Genomic DNA, 16,696 nt, shown 5'->3' on the forward strand with positions numbered 1-16,696 from the left:
GTTGCTTCCGCAGGGACATTTTGGGGTTGGTTTTTCTTTTGCGCTTTTCTCCTTTCCTGTCCGTTTGGGTAATTTACTTCCAAGGGTGCCAGTATCCAGCCTAAACATATATTCAAAATAGAAAATGAAATACGTTTCCTTTGAAATATTTTCCTGTAAATTCTGGGAACAAGAACCAATCAGTGAGAGGTCTTCGTTTTTTAGTACGGTTGTTACAAGTCGTCTAATTTAATGACTGATGACCATGGAGATTTTTTTCTCCTGAACCAAACCGTGAGGAAGAACTGATTTTAATGAACCAATTAGAGAACAACTCGGGGCTGTGAGATTGTACATGCCTGTAATCGTGTCATCTGTGCGAAAATCCAAATTAAGGCAATTGAAGTTGATGGAACTTTAAGAAGGAAGGTTCGGACCGAGGGGCTAAAGCAGTGGAGCAACCGATAAAACTCAACGAGTCACAGATTTTCCCCACGAAACGAAAGAAAAAGAGAAGTCAGAGAAAGCAGTTTCCTTGCGGTGTGTAATTGAGCGAGAAGCGAATCTTTTATATAATTGTAATCCACCTGGATGAGGATGTGGTATCCGATATCGACCCAGGAGTAGGCCGATAACGAACAAATATGTGCTGTTTTCGGAATCTCGTTCGGAACTTTTCCCCTTCCCATGGGGCCACCCAGCCAATCTTATTCAGACAAATGTAATTTTATCCGCACACATCCACGCAATAACACGAATATTACTGTAGTGACTTATCGCCTATCTACCACCATTTCGGTGGTTCTTGGAAAACCGTGCGTGAGAAGGGGGAAACCTGATACGGATGCTGAACGGATAGGCACAGCAAATGGAACGGTTCTCTCTAAGGTAATAATGGACGTTAAACTAGCGTACTCAGGAAAATGGCCAGAGCAGAAAATTATTCATCACTCGAGCATAATGATAATGATTTTATTGCTATTTACTCGAGAAGCTTCCTTGGTGTTTGCCGACTTCAAGTCGGATACTGCTATGCTAAGCTTTCTTCGAGACCCGGTTGTGAATTTCAGTGCACCCTGTTCTTGGCGATTAAAGGTGAACTTTTAGATTTATTCAATTCATACATAAAAATATAAAAATATAAATATGAGTGTGAAAAAATATAAATATGAGTGTGAGTGTAAACATTGTTACAATCTCGTTACATTCCATCCTTTTCCTAATGAAAATGTGACACCCTTCGAGTCGACCGCGAGTATTCGGTTTCCTATTTGCTTAACCATTAAGGAAACATGTTAATTTTATTATTATTTATACCTATGTAACTGAGCCTGTAAATATAACCGGATTAATATAATATACACACCCATGTAGAGTATCCTTCTGCCATATATAAACTATATTTTTTTTCCTCTATGATAATCTCAGCATTGAATGGGGATGGTGTGAATAATATTATGTCCTCTATTTTGAAGTGTCTTTGAATCTACTGTCGAACTTAATTTTGTAGCAAAGAAATTTTGTTAGCAGCACGATTGTATTCATATGTAGATTTAGTCAATTTCATCGTTATTTTCGAATGGCCATAAATCTTCTCTGCTTCTGTGATTCTGAGAGAGTTAATTTCCCCTTGAATTCATTTACGTCGCTAGCCATTTCAGGTTTCAGGTTTGTTCATTCCTTGAAGTTTAAAATTCAATTAATTGTCACAAAGAAAATCGAGTTCATGTACCCACTTGTAATCAATCAAATGAGAGCATAACTCATTGACAGGTACCATACATTGTTATATTTCTAACAAAAGATCCAAACATTTTTAAAGAAAGTTGGGAAGCCTGTGCAACCCAACCTCGGCGTGTAATAGTAATTCTCCGATATCTGATTCACAATCCTCAATTAATGCTCTGAATCGGCGTCTCTGCAAACTACTTCCACGTATAGAATTAACATCCATACAAGGAGCTTCATAAGTCGTATTCGACAACAGAAATTATTATGTTTCATATTGTACTAGAAATCCTATTTCAGTGATAAAGAAACTGGAACGAGTTGTACTTATTCCGACCCCTCGTTTGACCCTTCATTGGGTAAAATTGTTGATAGTTCTTATTGAAAAGACATAATCTGGAAACACACCTTCATGAAAAATCAACACATGAAGATGCGATGCACATAATTTTAAAGCTTAAACTTTCAAGTCTTGGAATATTTTAGGAAACCATTTTTATCTCGATTCGTATAGATGTAGTGGGCAAAAATATCGGGTTTTTGTGAACTAACACATTTTGTTGCTAGCTTTGTCAATAGCGAATCTAATTAACCGTATCAACCATTTTATTCGTTTCCTATAACTATCATGTAGGACCTTTCAATACAGAGATATGTTTGTTCGAATGAAACATTTTTCCTTTGTATTTGGTAATAAATAGTTCAATAAATAATGCTCGCACCGCATATCGAAAGGCAGTTTTGAAAACTCCAACAAATTCTCTACAAGACTAATTTGCTGCTTTGACAAAAAAGGATTTATTTTTCTTTTTTTTTTGCAATTTCAAAAAAGTCAAAAACAGGTTTTTGTAATGTTGTACAAAATTTTGTGTAATTCTACAAATATTGCAATAACTTCACATGTTTGTAAATTTTGAGCCTAGTGTATCCCCAAAACCCCCGTGAACGATTCATATGAATACTTTCAGCCATTTTTTGGCCGACACATCAAAGTTTGGAGTAAAATAGAGGATCACTTCTTCGCAAACTGTACCAAAAGCATGAAATTCTACGCGTACCCTAGGTTCTATGGTGAACATCGCACTTTTATTTTTTTTTGGTTTTTTTTTTGCACACCATTCTCAATAGCTTCGGGATAAAAAATTGAAAAAAAAACTGAAAGTGCATCGTTACATGGTGTATCGGAAATATTATCAAAAAATTTTCATCAAAAATTAAAGTGCCAAAAAAAGTCTTGCAATTTTATATATTTTTTTTTTATTTAGACATTCTGTGCTGCTCTAAATCGTATTTAAATGTGTTCCTACGCCTTTTCTGAATAAGTTTTATGTTTTTCAGATTTTTAAAAGTGTTGCGCAGTACAAACAAAGAATTTCATACTGTTTTTTTTATATGTTTGTTTTTTTTTCAGAAAATTTGTAGCATTGCGCGGTACGATTTTCTAATAATCTTCTTTATTTTTCTAAAATCAATTATTTTATTGTATTTTTGCATTCGTACAACGTTCCTCCAAACCTTATCATCAGCGCTATGGAAAGTATTGCATAGATTACCAAATCAATAAATTAGGTTATTTTTCTGTATCACTATATGGTTAACTATAATGGCTATAGTTTTTTCCCATCCCATTCTCAACACATTGGAAATGAAAATTTGAAAAATTATCTTTGAAATCTAAGTGCATCTACTATGGTGTCCCGCGACAAATCATTAAAAAATCAATCAAAAATTATTTTTTTTGGTATATTGGAATTCGTGGTTTTTTTTTTCATTTTAAGATCCCTTTAAACATTACTTTCATTTAAATCTACGTGTTTCACGTGATTAGTATGTGTCAAATTGCGATACAATTTTCTGATAATTCGATATTCAAGAATTGTTGCATCAAGTTTAGACACCCAGTACTGCTTTTAAATGTGTTTGTACATGTTTTTTATGGCAAAAAATATGTTCAATCCTCGAAACATCATGGAGGATTGAGCGTATTTTTGTTTTCATGAAATGGAAAATTCATTGTGCTTGTGGATTTAATTTATAAGACTGAACATATCGACATCTGATGTACTTGTAGAATTATTCAATTACATATTTTTAATACTTTTCTCTGTGTTAAAATTTCTATTTTCGAATTGCGATGCAAGTCGTTTGGAATGTGTGAGGAAAAAGGAATAATTTTTATTTAAAACATGCTGACCCGACAAACTTCGTCCCGCCCAAATTTTATTTTTCGTTATCACATTCGCGTTTTTTTACTAAGCGCACGTTCATGGGTCCAATTGCAGAATCGTTCATTGATTTTCTAATCTACCCTTTAAAATTACCTTCTACTATAAAACTCATAGTACTTCTACCAAAACTCGTCATTATAATATCAGATTATTTTCAGACACAATTCTCGTTCAAGATTTTTCAACCACTTGCAAATAACATGTTTCTCCGTTACATGCAACAAATGTTTGATACAGAAAATATGATAGAATGAAGACAGCCCTTCACATGCCAAATTTGGCTTCATTTGACTGAATAGTTGTCGAGTTATGCAGAAATTTGTGGTTCATTTGTATGATAGCCTCCCTTAGATAGGTAGGAGGAGTGTTGTACAACCTTAGAAATGTGTCCCCTAAAACATCCACATGCCGAATTCGGCTCCATTTTCTTGATTAGTTTTCGAGTTATGCAGAAATTTGTGTTTCATTTGTATTGCAGCCCCCCTTAGAGAGGGAGGAGAAGTGTCGATTCACCATAGAAACGTTTCGTGCCCCCTAAAATCTCCATGTGCCTAATTTGGTTTTACTTGCTTGATTAATTCTCGAGTAATTCAGAAATTTGTGTTTTATTTGTATGGCAGACCCCCCTAGTGTCTAACAACCATAGAAATATTTTTTGCACTCTAAAACATCCGTTTGCCTAATTTGGTTTATTTGCTTGATTATTTCTCGAGTAATGTAGAAATTTGTGTTTCGAAAAAAAAGTGAAATCGAAAGAAATCGACGAAAATGACAAAGAATGCCATTTGTCACCAAAGAAAGCATTGCTCGATCGCTTGAATTTGGCTAACCTTGTCAACTGAGATCCGAAAGGGTTCATTGTCAAACGAACGCTATTCCTTCTCATTAGAATGCGATGAACGCATTTGGCCGAACGAAAACAATTAATTCATTCTCACAATCTCGGCTCTCCGCAGTTTAATTCGGTCATAGGGGAACCCAGGGCAAGAGTGCCACCTTAAGCTAATACGCGTTTTTGAATGCTCTTTTGTTATATTTTTTTCCATTTTTTTTGCTGGTTTGTTCATTTATATTCCTCTTTAGGTGTAGCTATGCATCAAATTGTTCAAAAGTTATGTTTACTATGGAAATGTTTCATTTACAAAAATGATGTTTTTGGCTTGTATTTTTCCAGTACGGGGCAAGAGTGCCAATCTTATAAAAATATAATTTTTTGATAAAAAAAAGCACTGTGAAATTCACGGTGATTCCAAAGAACGCAAACTCAAGTTCTGGTGGCGTTCACGAAAACCGGCAAGCCAATCTTCTCCGGCCAATTTGGATGGTTTGTCGAAAAAGTGATCTAAATTATTTCACTCTGCGATTTTATACCCTAGGTTCGGGATGTCGTGTGTTGTCAGCCCATAAAATAACTTCTTCTGCACATATTTGGCCAATGTTCTTCTGGGCAAACTATATTCCTCCGCAGCTCGTCTCCATGATTTACAAAATGTACGGCAACAACCATAGTTTTTATCTGCCACTGGTTTCGGAACGAAATCCGTTCATATTTACAAACCATGACCGCAACAAACACAACCACGATTACACTATTTGCGTTTGACAGATCAAATTCGAGGTTACGACTATGGCATTTTTATTTTTTTACCTAACGATAATTTTGGTTGTATATTACACAGTATCCATTTTTGGCGTAAGAGTATTTCTACTCTATCGATACACATGTCGCCTTTTTGGACCATACACAGCGGGATTGTTAATATAAGGCTATCCTTTGTTGTGTGATTAATAGTACCTACTACCGTAATGTGAGCGCCAAGCGACTGGGATTACCGTCATATGATGATTGTTGCGTGGACGTAGTAGCTAAAATAATACACAAAAATGGTCAATTGAGGATCCTGAGTTATGAGCTCATGATCGTTCGCTTAGTAGCGGACACGTAACCAACTGGGCTACAAAGACCCCCGAATTTTACTGTTATTTTGCAAACAATGTAACTTATGTTATCAGGTATTTTTTGGCATAATGTATCTATAAAGCATCTGCCAGATTTCATCTTGATACCATCAGTCATTCTTCCCCGATTAATCTAAGTTTTCAGAAAATTTGATGTTCAATTCGTTGTTATTTGTACTGAATGTAAAGCCTTCCAAAAATCATTTCAAATTCTGATAGCACACCTTGCTCCTCTAAATCTTTTGTTGAGTGTATTTTTCAAAATTTTAGTTGCCTGCATTACACCTTTATCACAACTGCTGGAGTATGCTTATCTGTTATCTGTTATTAAATTATAAAATAAACCAACTTGAGACACCAAAGTCGTTAGATTATCCATTCCATTTAAAATGCAACTGAATTGGCGCAAGTCGTCATTTTTTAATATTATTCCATTACATTAGAAAGTAGAAGAAATAATCCTTAAGTAGAATGTTTTGTGGCCATATAAAGAACCGAAGATTGTGTGTGTCTGTGAAAGCAGCAGAAGATGGTTGATTTATGATTAATTCTTGTTATCGCGAGAACACTACACAAGCTGGCGATATGCCGATATTTGTGTCCTTATGTACCGTTCTGAATCATATTTCGGACACTTTGTTCTAATATCTTGAAATGCTTAATGCACTGATGATATAACTATAAAATTAATATCACAATTGCTTCTTTGGACTAATCCCTTAGTTTCACTATCATTCCATATGAGAACTACATTTGAATTATAACATAATCGGCCAAAATCTGACAACACTACTCATTATCGTTTGTGTTTGACGTTTGCTTCGCGTGAGCACGTAGAATTTACCCGTTCATCAATATTTAAATTTCTCCCGTGTTTCGTCAGTTCTCATCATCGTTAACAGTTTACTGTGATTGCTTGGTAAGTGTTTCGCAATTGACTATAAATTATAATCAAGTGTAATGTAATTTTCGTCCAAAAAATTACAAAATAAGGTGTTCGAAATTTGAATTCAATCTGTCCGAAATTTGATTTAGTGTCTGAAGTTTGATTTTTATTCGCATCATTTGAAAAGCATTTTATTCGATGATTTTTTTATGTTTTCAATCAAATAGGTACCAAAATAGAAAGCTTCAAGGCATATTGAACTAATTTATTCAAAATATCAAACAAATAATACCTGTGCATAAAGTTTAGACCTGTTTTCTGCATCATATGCCTTAAGCGTCCGAAATATGATTCAGAACGTTACTACTGGTTTTCGTCACCAGTCATCACGAAACGGCGTGCAAGAGTTAATTCAACGTACTTCAGCATACTACGCATACCACGTCCCGTCCCGCGTTGTTGAGCTTGCCCTTCGGAAATTTGGCGAATAAACCAAAACTAAAGTAAGGCACCATACGCGGAACTAATCAATTAAATCAGGGCGCTTCACTTATTGCCATTGCAGTTGGGCAATCAGTACCATCATCGAGTTATTTCCGTTCAAGGGGTTAAGCATAGGAATGAAACATATTTTCAACAAATCAAAATTTAATATCATTTTGATTTTGATATTAGTTCATATCCAGCTCATCCAGAGATAAAATAGAAATAGTTACAACTACTAATGAAATAAATGAAAAAAAAAATACAATGAAAGACAAATTGTTCTCTTTACTAATGTGGCGTATTAGTTTTCTCGGAAACAGCTAAACTGAATTGAACACCACGAGTTACATTTGAAAGAACCCTTTAAAGTACATGAACTATGCAATATATGGAAGTGTAAAATGTGAAGTTGATAAAACTAGTCTCATAAATGAAGGTTTCAACCTTCATTTATGAGCTCTTATATATCTCTGGAAGCTCAAGAAAATCATTTTATTAAAATACTATATCACAAATACGATAGTTGTCCCACATCCCACTCATCCTTTCATTATTAAGCATATTCAAAAATTAGATTCTTTCGACAATCGATTCACACTCATTCATAGCAAATCCCGACAATGAACTTTTCGTTCTTGTCTTTCTACAGCTTTCCACTCTATCCAAAAAATGCTACTTCATTAAACGGCTACAGATTTCTGTACGCGTTGTACTAGATACTTTGTTCGTCCTTTTCGCATAACTAACAATGTTCTGCATGTTTACATTATGAATGCGGAATAAATCCGCAGTCGCGCATCCGCACCCGAAGCTGTGTGCCTACAATGCGGCCAGGGGAGATGCGAAAAAAGCCGACGAAATGGTGTACATTTTGCGTCTAACCTCCTAACTCCGGAAGCGGCTTATCGCTGGTGCGATGGGATCTCTACGGGTGATTCTTTAACGGTGTCGTGCTATGCCACTTACCATAACTTGCCCTTCCTGGTCGGCTTCATCTCCGCGCATCCTGGCGCGTGCTTTCTAAATCCATTCTTTAATGGATTTCTCCGAAAATGGATGAGAGCACATGGGTATTTACATTCGGATACTCGAACGATGGCAGCCGGATGGCACAGAACATTCGACGGATGCAGGCACAAGGCTAACACTTAACTTTTTTGCTTAATCGTAACATTTTGGCGAGATTTTTCTTATATTTTTCATTCCGATTTGAAGCAATCATTTCAAATGAATCACTGAAATCGTTCAGCATTTTTAATGCTACATTTCACCTCTGTCATGTTTCTCGTAACAAAATCTTCAAGCGAAGCCATCGTTTGTCCGAATCTATTTCCTCTGTATTTGTACTTCGCTAAGACAAAGAACATCCATCGATGACCAATCACCGCATCCGATGTTCGTGTCTGTGGGCTGACAGATTTTCGCAGCCGAGCGAAACACCCGGGGGAGGGGAGTGAAAATCGATTGGCACCAAAACTCGGTAATGTGCATTTCCATTTTTAATGGATTTGGATCGGAATTGGGAAAATTATATTTGCAGATAATTGACCCTCCATATTGGGACCAAACCGAGCTACTGTGTATTGGTATGGAGAGCAAACGAAAGCGAAAGATTCCGACAAGTGATGGTCAGTCGTGTCGGACGATCCAAAGCGAAGATTCATTAATTCATTCGATTCTTGGAATAAGGTGTTCAGGCAGGGGGAGGATTTGATGTGGGGAACTACTTATGTCGGTAAATTGTACGTCAATCGGATGGAACAAGTGGCGCTCGTTGAATGCCAATCGCAGACTCACTTGTGGGATAGTTAGTTGCTTCGGCAGAGTAGTTCGGACTGAGTGACGGAGGAGGACACGTGCACAATGTAACGTTGGAAAGCAAACTTAATTTACGTCAATCGATATAGTGAACCCAAACGTTGAATAGAGAAAAAAAATCACTGTTTTGCGAATCTCGTGAAAACCAAATTTACAATTACATTATCTCCTTTCACAATGACATATCAGAATATTGATCGGTAGCAGAAATTGTAATAAAATTAAGCTCATGAGAGCAACAGAATAACTTGCGATGCCCTTTTCGTGGTATAAGGAACAGGGATTCACAATAATGGCATAAAATCGGCACTGATTAATTATCCATACACACAGCGAAAATTAATTGACAATCGGCTCCAAATGAGTGAATCCATTGATTTCGTAGGCAGTTAAAGTGAACGGGACATCACTAATTCAACGGCAATAAATTGAAAACCCGAGGAATGGTAAAGTGCAGAAATGCGCATTAATATGAATTTATGCACGCAATTGATCCAAAGTTGTTGTTATTTTTAAATCGTCTCTTCTGTTTTATATAAATGACTCCGTGTGACAATCAATGAAAAAAAAGAGATTCATACAATGTCGCTCTATTATCTTAGGAAATAGTTAGTTGAATAGTAGTTAATTTATTTTATTTTTGTTTGTGAATTTTCTTCGTGTGATAAAACTTACAATTCTACATCTTCGTAACTGTTGACGATTCTCCGGGAATTTTGAAAAGCTGATTTTTTTTTTGCTTATTATGAAACTTCATTCTTAATCTTACTTCGTTTCGATGGCGAATTTCCTGCTGAACGGTACAGTTACATTATCCTGTATGTTACGGTTGGTGAAAAGAAAAAAAAGTGCCCGAGAAGTAGAGTCTCATCCCACCGGGTTCTTAGCAGCGTATGAACTAATTTAGATAGTTTCATGGAGGTAGTTTTTAGCACTTTTTTGGAATTGATGCAAAAAATTTAAATGATTTTTTTTCATCGAAGTAATAAATTATTCTTGTGCAAAATTTATTGGATTACTGCCTTTCTATTTGTGATGCGACCATTACTTATTGAATTACTTATCAACAGAGACGAAGAAGTAATTTTTCTTTCAAACTTAAATATCTCTGTATGGGAAGGTCCCCCAGGAACTTTCTAGGAACCAAATGAAAGCTGGCTAATAAGCTTAATTGAATTTGCTGTTGAGATAGTTAGCAAAAATAGTATTAGTCCAGAAAATCTTTGAAAATACAGAGAAAATTAGATTTTCCAATTAGATTTCCTTCCCAATATTATTGCCCACTACACCTACATGTTTGCACGAAAAATATTCTAATACTGGAAGTCGTAGCTTCAAAACTATGTACATACCATCGATATGTGTTGATTTTTCTCGAAGTTACAGCATGTCAAAAATCACTTAAAATTTCCAACTTCGCACTTTGTTTCTCTATTTTTGTGTTGAGAGTCTCGAGAACTGCTGCATTCAGAAGGATGTTACCATGATCACCTTTGTTTTCAATTACATCAGAATTAACAATATGTGATGAAAATTGATTGTTAATATGCGAAAATTCTTTATTCCAAAAAATCATAAAGATTCGCTATTCTACAATATTCGTAAAAATAATTTTACTATCTAGCATTTTTGTTAAACTTCCTTGATGGCTTCTATTTTTCTTGGAAAAAGATTTGGAAAATTTATTTGGGATAGTGTAAATTCATTTTTTTTCTTAAATAAAAAAATATTCTCCACAACTTTTTCTAAGATACCGTTTCAATATGGCTCATAGTTTTCGTGGCAGATTTAATCAAAATTTTCTCTTACTGAAATCTATATGCTATGTTTGAACAGTTACTCGTGATCCAAAATGGACCCCAATTTCTGTGGAAAACTCATATTTCCTCTAGATCAAAACAAATACAAACTTTCATCTAAATCAAGAATTTATGTTTCTAAAACCTGCATTTTCAGGACGCCTAATTCCATACTGAACATTCAAATTACAGTGTACAATATAATGCAGTTGATTTAAAACAAAAACATTAAATAGTAATTTTCCTTCAGAAAAAAAATATTGTCTGGTAATCATCTGGTTTTAATAAAGCGGGCTAATAGTGTTCAAATTCAGTTCAGTCAAATATGATAGCTCTGTGAAAGATATAATATTTAAAATTGTCGCTATAGAGGATGGATCGTAGAGGTGATGTGTCGTTACAGGGAAAGGTCGTTATTGAGAAGTATCTCAATGAAAAAAAAAGAAATGTCTGTGATTCTGAAGAGACCTGTGAAAATGTAATTATAGAGAGATTTGTCGCCACCGAGAACTTCGAGTGTATCTTCTTATCCCTATTAAGGTGTAGCTTCTTCTTCTTCTTCTTCTTCGTTTACTTCGTTTACGGAGACTTTAATCGTTTGAATGCGGAGCAAATCATGTTACCATATGCCAAAAATGCGGATGAGTTTGGGTATATTTTAAAAACTAATATACGTTGATAACTCATTAGGTCACAAAAGTTGTGTTAATGAAAATAAATACATAAAAAGTGGGTTTTATAAAATGTATTCACATTAACTTATTTTTATATATAAACATATTTTCTTATACAGTCATTCCATGTTAAACCGATATAGTTGTTTTCAGATTTTCGTGACAAGTGGTAGTTTTATTCCTATATCGCAAAGTATTAACTCTTTGCGGTCAGAATTAATTTCCCTTGAAAGAGATCATCTTATATTTACACGCAAATAATATTTTGTTTATATCGAATACCGTTACCTATTATTCATAGAAACTCTATATATACATTTGTGGAAAAGTTTAATAGACATTAAAATTCCATCACAAAAAATGTAAACTATTACGTCGTTGAATGAAGTATTTAGTATGATTGATTGCTGTGGTGGCTGTGAGCAGACAAACGACCGCAAAGGGTTAAACCCGTATTTTTTCTATTTTTCCAATAGGGTGCCCATTTACATTATCGGGTGGTCCGAAACTTTTTCCACCTTTTCCAAATGACATTAAAAAAAAAATCATGACCTTTGAACTGCTGAGCCGATTCAGATGATCGACATAACAAATTGAAACCTAATGAGCTAGATTGTTTTTTTAGCTTTACACTTGCAAAAAAAATAGGTTTTGTTTTCGTTAATATTGATCATATTTGTTTTTGAATGTATACATGGTTTCAGGACCAGGGACGCTATATTTATTTAGAGAAGTGTTTTCATTCGTTGTTGAATTATGATTCAATATTCCTCTGCGACTAGACTAGATCTATGCGACTAGGTTCCGTTTTTTCGCCTTTTTTTTCCTTTTTTCATTGCCTTCGATTTGATATGTCGTTTATCTGAATCGGTCCAGCAGTTCAAAAATTATGAATTTTTCAAAAAGTCAATGATGAAAAAAAGGAAAAAATTATTTTCCGGATCATCGGATTACTTTCAAAAATCCCAACTCAAAAACGAAAATAAACACCTCTCTGATTTTTGGATATGTCACGTAAAAAACCTCAGCTTTCAAGAAAATATATCAAAATATATAGCGCCCTCTATCTTTAACCATGTAATCTATCAAAAACAAATACAATCAAAAATTACGAAAAGTCCAATTCGTTTGAATATTTGAAGAAAACTTGGATCCCGTTTCAACAAAAACAACAATCATGCAAGTGGACAATACGTCGTAAGGCCAGATAAAGACACGTTGTGCACATTTGTACCGTCAACCTGACAAATCTGCCCATCGAAGATTTCTCTGGGATTTTGAGCTCCTTGGTAGAATCAAGAGATACATTCGCAAAGTTGACATGAAGGCCGTACAACGCTCCTGTACCTACATCAAACGGAAGTTTAACCGAACAGCTGATTATGGACCATTGTCAAATGTGCACAATTTTCTTTCAACAGTGAACAACGTATTTCATCATGTACATTTAGAAACAGAATATTTCTTCTTCTTAAAATGTAAAATGTTCACTGATTCGTTGTTCTAAGTTCGAAAAAAGGGGACGCCAAATTATCATTTTAAAATGTTCGTTCATCCGCTGAAATCGATACACAAAAAATAGTTTCTTAGATTTTCGGTTGCAAGTTTTATGGCACAAAATCGTTGAACATAATGGCATGATCTGTGTGTGCACCAGGACTAAATTCATTATAATTATTTCCAATCCCTATTTAGTTCTATTTGCTTATTCAAAGTAAGGAATAGCTTTCGCCGCACGAGAATGCTTTGAAAACACAAATATTGATGTAACGTGTTTTCCCATAAGCCATAATTATTTGCACTCCAAACCACTAATCGTACATAACACAATATATTCACCAATAATAAGGAAGAGGTAACTTACCACCTATATCTAAAATGTAGTCATCACAACCACAACATTATCTCCAATCATTTACTCAGCATTAATTAAACACTTCACAACGCCACATGGGATGTGTATAATAGATGTATTCCATCACATGCAATATTTGTTTTGATTTTTGTTTCAATCACCTCAGAAATAGCACACCGAACCCGCTTCTTGGCGATTAATCCAAACAATCGCTCAAATAGCTTTACACTCCCACGCGTAATCACAAAGCCGAAGATGTTCAATGTTTCCTCTCGGTTCACTGGCACAATACAACCGCAAAGCTCCACTCCCTCTGGTTGACGAGCAAAAACTTACAAGGTCCTCATCCGGGAGGGATTGTGGTTTTGATCTGTCCGTCTTCCGTTGCGGGGAGCTGCCGGGAGCAAATCAATGGGCGGCGATTAGTATTGATTTTATTTCTCTCATTGTGCTTTCCGTCGATTGATTCAATCGAGCATTCGATTTGCTGAGCTGACCCTTTTCCGGTTATTTGACGATAGATAATCTTGGCGTGATGTAGTTCCAGCTCGTTCCAGCTCGGGGAGGAGAGAAAATTCAACACTTTTCTTCTGGTTTGCGCTTACTTGGAGGACTACTTTTTTCGTTTTATCTGCTCACTTCAGGCTGACGTCGATGATGATCCGCAATTTTTTTTTCTCTCACGATGGGTGATTATATCTAACGCCTTGGTTGCATTGTGATGAGTCAGCGTTGTGTTACGGGTAATCTGAAAATTGAAAACGAAGACAACTGTCAGCTAATGATGCAAGGCAACAAAATAATTGGATTGACATTATCAATTTTCAAGTTACACGCATGGTGAACATCATATCAAAATATCCACGGTTTAAGCAATGATAGGCTACTTTCTTTCAAAAATGGTATGATTCAACTTTTGGATATAAATGATTTGGAATTGATACTCAAAAAAAAAAAGATCCTCGTATGTAGATGGTGATTCATTTACAGAAATTTTAGCTAGTGGACAATGGGAAATCCGATTCTATTAGCTTACTGATCAGTATATAAAAAACCATTGTTCATATTTATAATTTTTTTCTGACCGTAATTTTTTATGACGCATTTTAGTGTTTTGTGAATTGCAGTCTCCAATTGTTACCCATTAAATGTTTGTTCCAAGATATCTCTTTCGTCCTCTCAATCATCACATGTAGAACTCACAAGCCTCCAAAACCATACAACCGTGAGTAAATGCTCAGGAATACTTATGTTAAGTATCCATCCAATTAAATCGATTTGATCCTTTGTTTGATCACCAGTGACATCATTTTTGATGGAGATGAGTAATCAACAACGAACGAATAGAATTGAAATTTGAATCAACTAGTCAACAATGTTCATTAAAATGTCACCTCAAAGGATGTGAGTTTTGAAAGACTCAATAATTGATTTTTTTTTTCATGAAGACGCACTATACATACTTTAAAGAAGGCAGAAATTATATTGTAAATCATTTGATATTAATCTTTAAAAAAATGCTTGGTAATTAATGCGATTCACGTACATTAATGTTTATATAAATAAAATATCGAGGCGGAGGATGGGGAGAAATTGCGATGGTTAAAAATCATGAAAACTTCGAACATTTAATATCGACAACTTATGTCACCTTATTCACGAAGTTTATTTCGCCGTCACTCCGTGTAATTTATGTTCGTGTTAATCAGTTTATATTCATTATACCAATAATGGAGTCCGTCTGCAGTCTCTTTCGAACAACTTATTCGAATGATTTATTCCACCCATTAAAACGTTGATCTTATGTCGCATGAATGGCCCTATAGATCATCTTACAAGATTGCGATTACAGAACCATGCTTAGGAGAACATGCAAATATTGCCCGAGCATGGCTTTTGAATTAGTTTCCAGTCTGCGACTCTCGTCATCCGTCTCAATGTGTAGGTCACATGAAAAAGCAGAACGAGCCGACAACGGCTGCTTTTGATGGCTCGAAAATTTGATGGAAAATAACGACAGTGAAAATTGAGTGTGATTACGATGATGATAATGACAGCGATAACGAGCTAGAAGTGTTAACGTTTCATCTCGCTTCATTTGGACGAAAATGACAGGCTAAAGTTTAAGTTGGAAATTTTAAATTTTATCTATTTTATGTCACTAATAAGTCATGGATTTAAATAAGTTCCAAAATCAGTTCCAGTTACGATTAAAAGTTTGTTCATGAGTAAGACGTTAAGGCCGATTCATAATTCATTTATATTCGCATCCGTCAGCAATACTATGATGAGAAATTCTGGTTTGCTAAACCCATGTTGCTCTTCCCGACATGCTGTCCAGTTTTGGCTGAGTACAACATGTTCAAAAGTATAACTTCTTCCACATATACAAACATAGTTTTAATTAAACCAGTAGCGAAATAACTTTTCACTGCTCGAAAGAGACATGGATGTCACAATATTTCAAAGTATCGTTATACAAGCGCCACTGGTGAAAGCCAACGCTTTCGCCCCGGTGGAAACGAGTGGGAGTATCAGCTGTAGCAGAAAATCTTATCAAAAAGTTTGTTTTAAAAATAGGCCAACTTTTCAAACTGACATAACGGGTCAAGCGACAAAGCCATCTCGGTCAAACTGTAAGTAAAAGTTTTTTTTCCTCTGCGCGACGAAGGCTTTGCGCTCTGTCAAACGTAACTTCCCGGGACACTCATCAATAACATGATTCTCGAGCCGGTTGTTCTCCTCCATCGGTGTTCTCGGGTTCAATTATGGCGAATGAGTTCACCCGTCTTGCTTTTTGGAATGACAGTTCGGCCCAATCTGTCCTTTGCCAGTGACACATTGAACGAGGGTCGGCTTTGAAGTGTGTCAAAAGCATCGAATTTTCGATTGGGCTTGGTGTGACAATTTGAAGTGGATGCTGGATGGAATGAGTATCAATTGAGGGGAACACAAAATGTTATGGTTTGGGAGAGTGAGTAATGAAGATGGAAACTGTATTTTATCGCATTGAAGAATCACAGCAATGATATGCCTAGGGGGACAGGCGTTACGCATGTTTTTGTTTCATTTCTTCCGCCAAAATCCCCAATGAACCAATGTATTAAATTCAACCAACAAAGCGTATTTCCGTGGTCAAAGCAGCAGCAGCTCAAAATCATCAAAATCAATCTTATATTTTTATTGTAAAAATTTACCACAAAAAATTTCAAAAAGTAGTCTAACTTTATATTTTGGAGGTCTCAAGTAAGCAAAGTTTCTTAAGCGGGTATTCTAGTGTGAAG

The 16,696-nt window shown here is 35.5% G+C and overlaps 1 protein-coding gene across 7 annotated transcripts in view; it reads right to left on the reverse strand.

Annotated features, from left to right (window-relative positions):
* The window catches only part of LOC129774820 (uncharacterized), a 676,155-nt gene that overhangs the window by 602,790 nt on the left and 56,669 nt on the right, over positions 1–16,696 (reverse strand). For 4 of the 7 annotated variants that reach the window (XM_055778819.1, XM_055778817.1, XM_055778822.1 and 1 more), the window contains exon 2: positions 13,425–14,160. The exons of 1 other annotated variant lie outside the window; for it this stretch is intronic. The gene's annotated coding sequence lies outside the window, so the exon portion shown is untranslated. Of the gene's footprint in view, positions 1–13,421; positions 14,161–16,696 lie in introns of all 7 variants that reach the window. 2 more of the 7 variants (XM_055778818.1, XM_055778816.1) reach the window with 1 other exon arrangement.

This window comes from Toxorhynchites rutilus, chromosome 3 (assembly GCF_029784135.1).
Source record: "Toxorhynchites rutilus septentrionalis strain SRP chromosome 3, ASM2978413v1, whole genome shotgun sequence".
In the NCBI taxonomy this organism is placed as follows: Eukaryota; Metazoa; Arthropoda; class Insecta; order Diptera; family Culicidae; genus Toxorhynchites; species Toxorhynchites rutilus.